This window comes from Aquarana catesbeiana, linkage group LG02, assembly GCF_042186555.1.
Source record: "Aquarana catesbeiana isolate 2022-GZ linkage group LG02, ASM4218655v1, whole genome shotgun sequence".
Classification (NCBI taxonomy): domain Eukaryota; kingdom Metazoa; phylum Chordata; class Amphibia; order Anura; family Ranidae; genus Aquarana; species Aquarana catesbeiana.
This window is the reverse complement of record NC_133325.1, coordinates 42455686-42470090: the sequence shown is the minus strand read 5'-3', so window position 1 is coordinate 42470090 and position 14405 is coordinate 42455686. Positions and strand designations below refer to the sequence as shown.

The 14405-nt window shown below is 43.9% G+C and overlaps 1 protein-coding gene across 1 annotated transcript in view; it reads left to right on the top strand.

The window, feature by feature from the left end:
- Positions 1–14405, top strand: part of TENM4 (teneurin transmembrane protein 4) — a gene marked incomplete in the record, with an annotated part of 1986086 nt that overhangs the window by 659050 nt on the left and 1312631 nt on the right.

Sequence of the window (14405 nt, the reverse complement as noted above, 5' to 3'; positions counted from 1 at the left end):
ACTTGTAGTTTTAGCTGACCACTGTGAGCAGGACGCACTACACTAACTTGTAGCTTTAGCTGAACACTTTGCAGAGGTCGCTAGACACTAACTTGTAGTTTTAGCTGAACACTGTGAGCAGGACGCACTACACTAACTTGTAGCTTTAGCTGAACACTGTGCAGAGGTCTCACTACACTAACTTGTAGTTTTAGCTGAACACTGTGCAGAGGTCGCACTACACTAACTTGTAGTTTTAGCTGAACACTGTGAGCAGGACGCACTACACTAACTTGTAGCTTTAGCTGAACACTGTGCAGAGGTCTCACTACACTAACTTGTAGCTTTAGCTGAACACCGTGCAGAGGTCGCACTACACTAACTTGTAGTTTTAGCTGAACACTGTGAGCAGGACGCACTACACTAACTTGTAGCTTTAGCTGAACACTGTGCAGAGGTCTCACTACACTAACTTGTAGCTTTAGCTGAACACTGTGCACAGGTCTCACTACACTAACTTGTAGTTTTAGCTGAACACTGTGTTGAGGTCACACTACACTAACTTGTAGTTTTAGCTGAACACTGTGAGCAGGACGCACTACACTAACTTGTAGCTTTAGCTGAACACTGTGAGGAGGACGCACTACTCTAACTTGTAGCTTTAGCTGAACACTGTGCACTACACTAACTTGTAGTTTTAGCTGAACACTGTGCAGAGGTCACACTAAACTAACTTGTAGCTTTAACTGAACACTGTGAGGAGGACGCACTACACTAACTGTAAATAGTCTAGCTGCCTGACTGTGGTACTAATAGGATCAAAAGAACACCAACAATTTTCTTCAGGTAGCTGTAAATACTGTAACAAGACAAGCCTGCCTGTGAGTAGGAAGATAATAGGAACGGATCTAGCTAAACTGAATACAGTGTATATATATATATATATATATATATATATATATATATATATATATATATATATATATGCAACACCTGGGATGCATATATATACACAATACACTATAAGTGCAGCTAACTCACTGACTGTCCTGCCTAATCTAGCTAACTCAAAGGAAATGACACTGTCTCTCTCTCTCTATCTAAGCATGCCGGAACACACTACACAGGGCCGCCGTGCAGGCGGCCTTATATAGTGTGGGGCGTGTTCTAAACCCCCTGAGCCATAGTTGGCCAAAGCCACCTTGGCTTTGGCCAATTACAGCTCTCTCTACCGAGGGCGCTGTGATTGGCCAAGCATGCGGGTCATAGTGCATGCTTGGCCAATCATCAGCCAGCAATGCGATGCCGCAGTGAATTATGGCCCGTGACGCGCCACACGAATTTGTCGCGAATGGCCCATATCGTTCGCAATTCGGCGAACGATCGAACAGCCGATGTTCGAGTCGAACATGGGTTCGACTCGAACACGAAGCTCATCCCTATTTGCAAACAGTGTTTGAAGAAACTCGGCAGGTAGGTTGTTTCAAATATCTTGGAGAACTAAGTACAGATCTTCTGTGGATGTAGGCTGCCTCCAATCCTTCGGTCTCTTCATGTAATCCCAGACAGACTCTATGATATTGAGATCAGGGCTCTGTGTGTCAATTCCAGGACTCCTTGTTCTTCTTCACACTGAAGATAATTCTTAATTACATTGGCTGTTTGTTTGGGGTTGTTGTGTTGCTGCAGCATAAATTAGGGGCCAATCACACACCACACTCATGGTACGGCATGATGGATAAATATCTGTATTTCTCAGCATTGAGGACACCATTGATCTTGACCAAATCTCCAACTACCTTGGCAAAAATGTAGCCTCAAACTTGCAAGGAACCTCCACCATGCTTCACTGTTGCCTGCAGACACTTATTATTGTAACACTCTCCAGCCCTTCGCTAACAAACTGCCTCTTGCTACAGCCAAACCTTTCACATTTTGACTCCTCAGTCCAGAGTACCTGCATCATTTTTCTGCACCCCAGTTCCTATGTTTTCACGCATAGCTATGGAGGTATGGCTTTTTTGGCCACAATTCTTCCTTGAAGACCACTTCTGGCCACTTTCGGCCGCACTTGGCCGCTATGGCACTCGGGGACTCACTCAGCTACTTTCGGCCGCACTCGGCCGCTATGGCACTCAGGGACTCGGCTACTTTCGGCCACACTCGGCCACTATCGGCCGCACCCGCAATCAGATCGGTCCCAGCGGCCGGCGCTCGGGGCTAACAATGGAATGCAGCATTCCATAGACTCTGGCCTTTTCGGGGTCACGTTCAGGGCTTCAGCCCCTCTAGCCACCCCCTCCCTACGCCCCTGTCTGCTGCATTAAGTTTCCTTGGCTATCCACTGTGTCTGCGGTCCTCAATGTTGCCCGTTTCTTTGTACTTCTTCAAAATATATTGAACTGCACATCTCGAATCCCCAGTCTGCTATGAAATCTTTGTCTGGGAAAGACCTTGCTAATGCAGTATTAGTATTAATGCACTACCTTGTGCCTTGTTGCCATAGTGTTTGACCTGTGACATGAAACTGTCTTCCACATCTCACCGCAGAATTTGGCTGTTCCTCACCCAGTTTTAGGCCTCCTACATAGCAGTTTCTGTTTCAGTTAATGACTGTGTTTCAACCTACAAATGAAATTAATGACCATTAGCCCATGTTTGGTATAATTGGTTAATCCTACACCTGACTCTAATCCTACAAAATACTTGACTTTGTGCAAGTGTACAAAGTGTGTGAGTGTAATGCCCCGTACACACGATCGGACTTTACGACAACAAAACTGTGGAATTTTGTTCGAAGGTTGTTGGCTCCAACTTGTCTTGCATACACACGATCACACAAACGTTGGCCAACAATTATGAACGTAGTGATGTCCAAGGCATATGGCGAGCCAATAAAAAGAAAGTTTAATAGTCATGTGATATCTCCATTAGGAACGCTAGTTTTACAAGACCGAGCGATTTCGGATCGTACTTGATTCCGAGCATGCATGGACTTTTGTGCGACGGACTTGTGTACACACGATCGTAAAGTCCGACAACAAAAATTTGTTGGCGGAAAATTTGATGGAGCATACACACGGCCGGACTTTCCGCCAACAAGCTCACATCCAACATTTGTTGTCTGAAAATCCGATCGTGTGTACGGGGCATAAGGATTGATGCTGGTTTAAAGCCAAAGTCACACCAAATATTGATTTATTTTAGATTTTCCTTCTGTTTGCTCACTTTGCATTTTGTAAATTGATAAAAATAGACAATTAATATATATACTTTTGACAGCATTCTTACTTTACAGCATTTCTTCACCTGCCTAAAACTTTTGCACAGCAGTGTATATATACTGTGTGTATATATATATATATATATATATATATATATATATATATATATATATATTTTTTTTTTTTTTTTCAACCAAAGCCATTATGCTTTTATTTAAAATCAGGCAAATATATAAAATAAATAAATAATTCAGATGGAATTGCACTTAATGGAAAATGGGAGAGAAAATATAATTCATCCAGGCTTCTGCAGCACAGAGATTCTAAAAATAAAGATTCGTTTAGGCTGCGGCAGCTCAGAGCTCCTAAACTGTAACCCAAATGTCGGTGTAACAGCAATTAAAAAGGTTAGCAAATCAAAGCTGTTACAATATATTAAGTCAGCTGGGTGCAGGTATCAGATTGTATCACTATATACAGTATGAATGTAAATATAATGTGATACAAAGCTATTTACACAGTGGTGTGCGAGAAAACACAGACTGAAATGACACCTCGAGAGATGTATGTTAAAGAAAAAACACTTTTATTTGTATTTATTATCATAATTTAGAATGACAAATCCTCACTCCATATGTAGCAAAGTCTTTAACCTCTTCTAGCCTAATGAGGACCTTCAAGGCCAAAGACAGCTGACATTCTTCCTCTATGCCTCACAACATATAGATGTTGTGAGGCATAGAGGGTGCAAAGATGGTGAAAGTCATTGGGCGCCAGACACTTCTTGGATGCAAAAGAGGTTTTATTTCTTTTAACAGTCCTTTTATATTTTGAAGGGAAAGAGGGTTAGGGCCAGGACACCCTTTGAGTGGTTGAAGTTTCAATTAGCAGACTCTGAGACTTCAATAGGAGGACAGCCGTACAGGGAAAGGCTCAAGCAAGGCGCCACTTCTGCAGGTGCAGGATTGCTGTCTCCTTTGGCAACAGTACTTAACAGTTCCTAACACAAATTTTAACAGTTCACTCAGCTTTACTACAACTTCTACTTGTAGTTCTTCAGCCCCTTGAGCTCCTAGTCTCTCACTGGACTCTCTGATTCACTGGTTCTGAATCCCGTATGCTCCTCAAGGCTTTTGCGGTGGTATCTCCATCAAGCGTCACCTGCTAGGCCCAATCTCCGGCCTCAGCGGTTTGGGTGGCACAGAACATAGATCAACTGACCTCACCCGAATATATAGGTTCTCCCAGCAGGCCAAGAGATTCAAGAAAACCCCTGTCCATTGTCTGGGATACCCCATATACCCATAACCTGACCTTGGGTTGCCCTTCTCAAATCTAGTACCATCAAGTACCCAGCCACCTAGTGGTAGAAAAGAAAAGTGCAACAAGGCTAAACTTAGGGAGAAATCAAAAGATCTCTATGAATCAACCAGGATAACTACTACTGACAAGGAATTTGGTGAGGAGCCCCCTGACTAAACCCCAGGGCGCTACACATTTATTCCATAACTTGCTTGCAAAACAGTTAAAAGTGACATCTGTGCGTAAAAAAAATCTTACTGCAGTTGGTACTTACCTCTTTGGCGGCCCGTGTCTTCTGTCTTCCCTCTATTGCAGCACTGCAGTCTACGTCAGACTCTTCAGCATTTGACACTTCCAGGAGTGTCAGATGCCTGTGTCCCCTCCCCTGCGGTTCCTTCCTTCTTTCCCAACATCACTATAGGACATGAAAGAAAAGGGGGGATCCCTAATGCCGCACATCCATGAAATCTTGTAGAGGTTAACAAAGTGGCAACCTCAGCCTGGATTCCTACCAGGCCATGCCCCCAACGTGTTTCACTCTGGCCCCTGGAGCTTAGTCATGGGGAATCACTATAGGACATAATAGTGACATAGAGGTCAGCAGATGGAATCACAGCACGCCAAGGGGGGGACACAGGAAACTGATACTCCTGGAAGTGTCTAATGGAAGCTGCAGTACCTGAATGAAGCAAAGTTAGGATACATGGGGTCACCAGGGAGGTGAACATAATACCTCTTTTTTTGCAAGGAGTAGCCATTTTTATTTTTTTGGGTTATGACATTGTTGCACAAAACAAAAGCTTAGCTCCACACCCTGGCTATTATCATCATGCAGCAGGCGTTGGTTCCACATCTGAGCTTCTTTCAACCCCATGCACTTGGTACTCAAAAAAGTCAATACTGACATCTTGTTCATAATCCTCAATTTCCCCCTAGACAGGATATACAGGCATTTCAGTGGCTGACAAACAAGGGATTATTTAGAATCGGTCATTTCCTTTCCTCTATGGGCCCTTTAACGGTGTCCCACCCCCTTTCTGAAAGATTCAGACTGTACCAAATCTGACACTACATCTTTTCCATTTGGAGGTCTAAACCTGACCCCCCGAAAGGTCATTAAAGGGAATTATGAATGTCTCACTGATGGAAGCGAATATCAAGTTATTTACTCATTGGTACCTGGTCCCATCCCGACTGGCCAAAATTTTCCCAGGCTCCTCTCCTCTATGCTTTAGGGGTTGTGACCATGTGGGTTCACTCTACCACATATGGTAGGAATGTCCCCGCATTAGGGGCTTTTGGAACAGAATCTTTCGTGTGCTGCCGACCTTGCAGTACCCAAAACTCCAGAGATCATCGCCTTACTAAATAGCAAGCTGGCGGGAGGCTTTAAGCACCTACAGAAACTCATTCATTTTATATTGCTAGGTGCTAAGATTACCTTAGCCTGAGCATGGAAGCAACCAACGGTGTCATATGCTGCAGCTGAACGAAAGATATCTTGTGTAATGGCTCAGGAAAAATGGTCGGCACTCTTATGGCCAACTCTAATACATTTAAGGCGGTGTGGGAACTGGCAGAACGCACTGCACTTCTTTGATCCACAGGAGAAGTACAGCCAAACAAGCTTTGGCTGCACTTGAAGGATTATTGCTACCTTATGTGCATTTACTGGATTCTTGCATGGAAAAGGACTCTTGTATTACTACCTAAACAGGGTATGACCACCTCATGGGGCACTAATAAAGGGCACTTAGAGAACTTTGTTAGGAATGTGTTGAAGTACTGCTCAAATGTTTCATTTAATAACCTCAGTAAAAGAGCTTTATTGTTCATCCAAATTGCCTGGTCTGAAGTCCTTTAAAAGAGAAGTCCAGTTTGAGCTTTTTAGGCTAGGCTTCTCCTCTGGGTCACAGGAGTGCAATTCGTTTTGCACTCCTGTGACCCGTTTTCAGCAGAGAGCGGTCTGAAGTCTGCTCTCCGCTGACGCCACTGTCATCAGTCGAGGCAGCGCATCATCCCGACTTCCCAGGTCTGAAACCGCCAGCTGACTTGATTGATGGCAGTCTCAGGGAGCCACTGAGACGGCCAATCCCTGCCCCTCTATAGATCATCGCTCCAATGAGCATGGAGGGTCAGAGCAGGGGAGATGCTGACTGACAGACAGCAGCTCTCTGCTCGGGGAGGGGAGAGAACTGAGCCATCAGCGGTGTTCAGTGCAGAGACGGCGGTGGACAGCTGCAGCATCAATCTGATGCTCCATCCACCGATGTAAGTATGAATATGGGAAAAACACAAAACCCATATTTCCCTCTTAAGGGATGCATGTAAAGAGTATAAAAAGAACAGGGCTTAAAAAAGGGAACTGAGGAGAAGTTAGAGAGGATTCAGTACATGGGTCTAATGGGCATAGAAGTTGTTCCAAGGAGGCTAGATTGCTGTTGCTAATGACTTTTGTATTTGTGTCACTTGCTAATGCAGCCAACCAGCCCGGAAACTGGTGACATGGCAGTGGTGACAGATATTCTGGTAGTGAAGAGGTGGTGTGCTTGGCCCCTTCATTAGTAACCACATCTCACATACTGAGACCAGTCTCACGGCACGGAGTTCCTTCGGAACCTAGCCTGGAGTCACGGAGAGAGAGAGATGTGATGGGGACCCCGGGAGGAGAACAAGCATGGAGTGGTGGAGAAGTGTGAATTTACACAGAAGTGTGTTTCCAGTTTCCAATAATGCTTGTGTTGGAGACCTTGCTGGACTGGCCGGATTGGTCACTGGTCCTGGGTGGGTATTTGTGTGGGCAAAAAGGAAGGAATACCTTCTGTTGGATAGTGCTCAGTGATGGATGATGGTAATGGGCCCTCTTGGGCCCTCTTGGGCATTTGGTTGCTACCTTTTCTTTGCCAACAGTTTGCGTGGCGGTTTACAACATGAGGGCAGACAGTTCAGTTACAATACAATTCAATACAGGAGGAATCGGAGAGCCCTGCTCGTTAGAGCTTACAATCTAGAAGGAAGGGTCAAGTGAAAGAAAAGGTAATAACTGTAGGGGATGAGCTGATGGAGAAAATAGACATAGAGTTGTTAGGTGTGGGCAGAATGGGCTTCTCTGAAGAGGAGGGTTTTCATAGTCTAAAAGCTAATAGAGTAGGAGATAATCAGACAGATTGGGGTGACGAGTCCCATAGGATTGGAGAGGCTAAATGAAGTTTTCCGCATTCTTCCTAATGTCATACTTACCGACGGTACTTCATTTGTACCTCCACACATTGTACAGTACATCCTGTTTCCATCCTCAAGCCACATGTCTTTTATGTTAAATAGTGTGAAATATTAAACCAATAAATCCTCCGTGATATAACAGGATCTAGCTGCCATGAAAAAAAAAACGGCATTTCCAAGCGTGGGAGAAATTTAAGATTTATATAGAGAGGGGATGTATTGCACAAAGTAATCAAACCACGTCTCATGATGATCGCCAAACCCAACTAGAACGGCTTATCAATTTTTGATACAATCATTATATATTGATATACATTGTAAAAAAAATAGGGACGTTGAGGAAAGAGGGGCTGCATGAGGAACAGCTGAATAACATAGCAAGTTCTATTTTTAGGAATGGTCGGCAATAATTGCAGACTCTGAGGAAGTGTTGTTATTTTCACAAGAAATCAGTCATGTTACACCATATTTATCGAGCCCACACTTCCATACGTCCTCCTGCCAAGTGACAAGCCTGAGCTGTCTAGATGTACTTTCAGTATATTTTATCTCCATTGATGGACATTAATGGTCTTCTTCTTCAACTATCACCAGTCCTTTTTCAACATTTAAAGAGTCAGCCAACCCAAAATCTAGAGGACAGGAAGACAGTAGAGTAGGGATGAGGTAAGGGCTCCTGGTTCTACTATGGCAGCCATTCCCAACCAGGGTCCGGTGGAGCCCTGGAGTTCCTCCAGAGGTTGCTAGGGGTTGAAACCCATGGCTGATTGATCTTCCATCTGATGGTGCCTGCAAAATTCCAGGATCAATGAATGCCACTTGGCAAAAACAGTAGCACTCTGACCATCTGAAGTTTTGCATTCTTCCCACTTCCCATTGATGCAAGGTGCATTTTTGCCATTAGCCCCATGTGAATTGTATTTAGTAAGGGCTCCTTGAGACCTAAAAGTTATTTTAGGGGTTCCTTTGGGGTAAATAGGTTAAGAAAGCCTGTACTATGAGTTCACGGAGCATTCCCAGGAAGTTTGAGAATCGTAAACTTTTAGCCAAAAACTTTGCAGGTTCACCACCAAAAAATAGGAACAACTTCTAGTGCAGTGCTTTGGCCCTGGTTTGCTGAGTTGCAAGGGCCAATTATGTGAAGGAATAGATAACCCCACTCCCTTTGTGAAAAAGGATGGGCTGACAGAAGGCATATTATCAGTGTGCCTTGGTGCTGTTAGGAAAAGCTGACAATTTCATGTTGAAAGAGATACTTTTTATTTGAATTTTTGACTTTATAATTTTACTTCTGGCATTAGTACATGTCCCCCTTGGCAATGCCCAGCTTCCAAATCTCACTGGCGCCAAGTGAAAACAGCTTTCATGTTTTTGAAAATTAGGATCCTTATCCTGGTGTGTTAGCTTTTTGAATTAAGCCAAACTTCACCATATAGGACCTTTGATCTGCTTTATGACATCATTGAGAAACCCTACATTTGTGCGTCCCTGCATTGTAGTTGCATTTCTTTTTCAGACTAGCTACATTTTCTGCTCAGACTTACACCTCAGTTTCTGCAAATTCCAATAATCAATTACTATTTAATTGCTAAATTGAATAGGTATCTAAACCCAAGAACAATTTTGGAAGCAGAATGTTTTTATCGTGAGGTTTAGAAGGCATAACTTTGTCGATATGGATTTTTAGTTATTTTGTAATAAATAAATGGTTTGTATTAAATCGCTGGTTGCTGTGTTTTATTTATATATTTTTTTATATAATTACAGGAGTTCATTGCAACCCTATAACAGTAATATAATATTGAAGTTGTTTCGATTGTGAGTTTTTCTACTGTGGGCTCAGGTGATCACATGTGTCTTTCTTTTGTGTTTGGTTGCTTTTCTGCAAATTCCAATTCTCAGTTACTATGTAATTGCAAAATGTATCTAGACCTGAAAAAAAAAAAAAAAAAAAAAAAAAAATATATATATATATATATATATATATATATATATATATATATATATATATATATATATATATATATATATATATATATATATATATATATATATATATATACACACACACACACCGTATTACCAAAAGTATTGGGACGCCTGCCTTTACACACACATGAATTTTAATGGCATCCCAGTCTTAGTCCGTAGGGTTCAATATAGAGTTGACAGCTTCAACGCTTCTGAGAAGGCTGTCCACAAGGTTTAGGAGTGGACTTAGGGGGTACCTCATCCTATAAGATATTTGGAAAAAGGTTTAGGAGTGTGTCTATGGGAATGCTTAACCATTCTTCCAGAAGCGCATTTGAGGGGGCAGGCAATGATGTGGATGAGAAGGCCTGGCACGCCTTCAGGCTGGGATCTCTTCCTCTTAAACCTCGTACACACGATCGGATTGTTGGCCAACAAAACCATGGACTTTTGTCCGAAGGGCGTTGGCCCAAAGTTGTCTTGCTTACACACGGCAAGGAATTATCGGCCAACAAATATGAACGTAGTGACATACTACATGGTATTTCAGCTCTTTAGCGCCACCCTTTGGGCTCCTTCTGCTAATTTCGTGTTAGTAGAAGTTTGGTGAGTGTTGATTTGCGCTTTTCATTTCACGCTTTTCAGTTGGTTTCTGAACAGCCTTTCGTCAACAAGCAATGTTGCGGAATCGGAGGAGATAACGTGTTATTTATTATTGGCCTTGGAGTTATTGCTTTGACATTATTTTTTGGTTGAATAATGATTTGATTTGGTATATTTTCTATATTTTTGGATGCATAGAATGCACTTTTTGGTTAATTTCTATTGGCAGATAGCATGTCTAATTTTATTTGTTTTCTTTTTTTAATTTATAAACCTGCCATCGAACATTTGTCCGCAGAAAATCCAACAACAATTGTCCGATGGAGCGCACAAACGGTCAGATTTTCCGCCAACAGCCTGACATCGAAGATTTCCCATTGGAAAATCAGATCGTGTGTACGAGGCTTAAAGTGCAGCTTCAGGCCTCAGACTATTTATGCTCACTCCCAGCCACATCTGGGCACCCTCTCCCAGGGATTGGCTGAGACAACATAAACATTCAGCTGCTGATTTGCTTCATCCAGCACAGTACTTTCCATAACTGTCCAGAGGGCTGGGGCGAAGCAGTTAAATCTGCAACCAGTGAGACCCATAACAGTCCAATACAATCACAAGCTGAAACAGTGGAGCTAAAAAAGAAAAATGTTCCTAACCTAGCTTGTCATTTTTCTGCATATCCAAGCCCATGTGAAAGACATATTTATAGTGAGCTCACAGGAGCAAGAGAGTTATGATGATGCTGTTTTATTAGCAGCCCAATCAGAAGAGGGGAGGCGGGACAGTGACACAAATAATCCAAAAAAAATGCAGTTTTTAAAAATGTGTCCACCCTATAGGACTACATATTGCGGAAGGGACAGATGTATTTAAATAACATGTGCCTATTTTGTAACAGTTCCTACAGGTGGGCATCAAATATTTTTTACGGGAGTTGTCCATTAACCACTTCCCGCCAGAAGGCCGTCATATGATGTCCTGGACTTGAAGTGGTGATATCTGAATGATGGGTGCAGCTACAGGCATCGTCCAGATATCTTTCTTTTCAGCCAGCGATTCCCTATCTTGAAAAAGCCATCCCGCTGCCCTCCAGGGCCTCTCTGGGCTCCATGCGATGGGGGACCGGAGAACAGATCTGGCGGCACTGCCAGATTACCATAGAGCTGGCCATGGACCGGATGGGTCCCAGCCATCTTTATGACCCTGGGAGGCCGGAAGCGACGTCATTACATTACTTCCGGGGCTGGCAGATGTAAACACTGCCAGTTTATAACCCTGGAAAGCAGAGATCAATGGGGTTTTTTTCGATCTCATGCTTTCCAGGGTAGAGGAGATATCTGGGTTCCTATCGACCCCAGATGTTACCTTAACCACTTGCCGACCGCTGCATGCCGATATACGTCCCCACAATGGCAGCGGTGGGCAAATGGGCGTACCTGTATGTGCCCTTTAATTGGCGGGGGATAGCGGGCATGCACGTACAATGTGACCGTGCCTGCGGGACCTGCGGACTCGATGTCCGCCGGTCTCCCTGCGATCGTGTCACGGAGCCGCAGAACGGGGAAACAAGGCATTTTTCTGTTCTGCCTTGTGACATGACAGAGATCACTGCTCCCTGTCATCGGGAGCAGTGATCGCTGTCATGTGAGTTGTAGCCCATCCCCCCACAGTTAGAATCACTCCCCAGGACACACTTCACCCCTTGATCACCCCCTAGTGGTTAACCCCTTCCTTGCCAGTGTCATTTACACAGTAATCAGTGCATTTTTATAGCACAGATCGCTGTATAAATGACAATGGTCCCAAAATAGTGTCAAAAGTGTGCGATGTGCCCGCCATAATGTCGCAGTCACGATAAAAATAGCAGATCGCCGCCATTACTAATAAAAAGAAAATAATAATAAAAATGCCATAAAACTATCCCCTATTTTGTAGACGTTATAACTTTTGCGCAAACCAATCAATATACGCTTATTGCGATTTTTTTTAACCAAAAATATGTAGAATACGTATCGGCCTAAACTGAGAAAAAAATAGTTTTTTTATTATATTTTTGGGGGATATTAATTATAGCAAAATGTAAAAAATATTGTGTTTTTTTCAAAATTGTCGCTCTTATTTTGTTTATAGCACAAAAAATAAAAACCGCAGAGGTGATCAAATACCACCAAAAGAAAGCTATATTTATGGGGGAAAAAACTGTCAAAATTTCATATGGGTACAGTGTTACTTGACCGCGCAATTCTCATTCAAAGTGTAACAGCGCTGAAAGCTGAAAATTGGTCTGGGCAGGAAGGGGGTGAAAATGCCCTGTATTGAAGTGGTTAAAGAGTGTCATGGTCTGGGGCTGTATGAGTGCTGCCGGTGTCTTGACGAATAAGTTCCTTTGGCGGATAAGTTCCCCCCCTGTACTGCGCAGGCGCAGCGCCTGCGCAGTACCAACTAGTAACAGCCGCCGGAGATAGCCGAAGCTCAAAATCCACAATCAGCTGTACACGGCGCCTGCGCTCTGGGTCCAGGTTCCTTCCCTATCATCCAAGTAGACCTAGAGGGGGAATCTAAAAGAGCCGAGCGCAGCGAGGCCGTGCCCGAAGCGCGGCGAGCGAAGCGAGCCCGCGAGGGGCCCTCTTACAGGAGCCGTCTACAGCTGATTTGGACCTATTCCCCTTCGGCTATTTCCGCCGGATCCTACTGCGCAGGCGCAGCGCCTGCGCAGTAGAGGGGGTCCTTATCCGCCGAGTGGAACTTTCTCGGCAGAACACCGGCACTGGGGAGCTACAGTTCATTGAGGGAACCATGAATGCCAACGTGTACTGTGACCAGGGCTTTTTTTCTCAAACAATAGGTGCTGAAGCTTAACCACGGCCCCACAAAACGCCTCCCCCTACACACACCCTCCAAATCACATCAAATAGTGGGTTTGTCAGTCAAATTTCACAAAAACAGTAGGAGGGTCTTAAAGGGGCATTAAAGTGGTTGTATACCCGCTGACATTTTTTTTTTTTTTTTACCCCTGTAATGCAAAAGGCATAATGAGCTAGTATGCGTCGGTATCTTACCTAGTCCACGCCGAGCTGACATGTTGCCTCGGCGTGTCTTCCGGGTATCACGGCTCCAGCGATGTGAGTGGCTGAAACCGCGATGTCGTCACTCCCGCGCATGCGCGCGGGAGTTTTCTTTCCCGGCAAGGTCCGGCAGCTGCCGAGCCTTCAGCCGAGAATCCCCTGTGTGCATGCGCAGCGGCTCATAGCAAGGGGAATATCTCCTAAACCGTACAGGTTTAGGAGATATATTTTTTTTACCTACAGGTAAGCCTATAATAAGGTAAAACTAAAAGTAAAGTTAAAAAATAGACTATACAACCACTTTAAATACCAGGATTACATTACATACAGAGTGCAGAGCTGTCACTTGTAAACACAGAAACCAGACTTCTGTGTTTACAAGTGAGTGTGGTGAACAGGCACCAAAAGGGTCTGAGCCAGAAGTGGTGGAACCCCTGAACCCCTGAAAAAAAGCCCTTATTGTGACATACTGAAGCAGAGCATGATCCCTTCCCTTCGGAGACTGGGCTGCAGGGCAGTATTCTAACATAATGACCCCAAACACACCTCCAAGACCACCACTACCTTGCTAAAGAAGCTGAAGGTAAAGGTGATGGACTGGCCAAGCATGTCTCCAGACCTAAACCCTATTGAGCATCTGTGGGGCATCCTCAAACGGAAGGTGGAGGAGAGCAAGGTCTCTAACATCCACCAGCTCTGTGATGTTGTCATGGAGGAGTGGAAGAGGACTCCAGTGACAACCTGTGAAGCTCTGGTGAACTCCATGCCCAAGAGGGTTAAGGCAGTGCTGGGTAATAATGGTGGCCACACAAAATATTGACACTTTGGGCCCAATTTGGACATTTTCACTTAGGGGTGTACTCACTTTTGTTGCCAGCGGTTTAGACATTAATGGCTGTGTGTTGAGTTATTTTGAGGGGACAGAAAATTTACACTGTTATACAAGCTGTACACTCACTACTTTACATTGTAGCAAAGTGTCATTTCTTCAGTGTTGTCACATGAAAAGATAGAATAAAATATTTACAAAAATGTGAGGGGT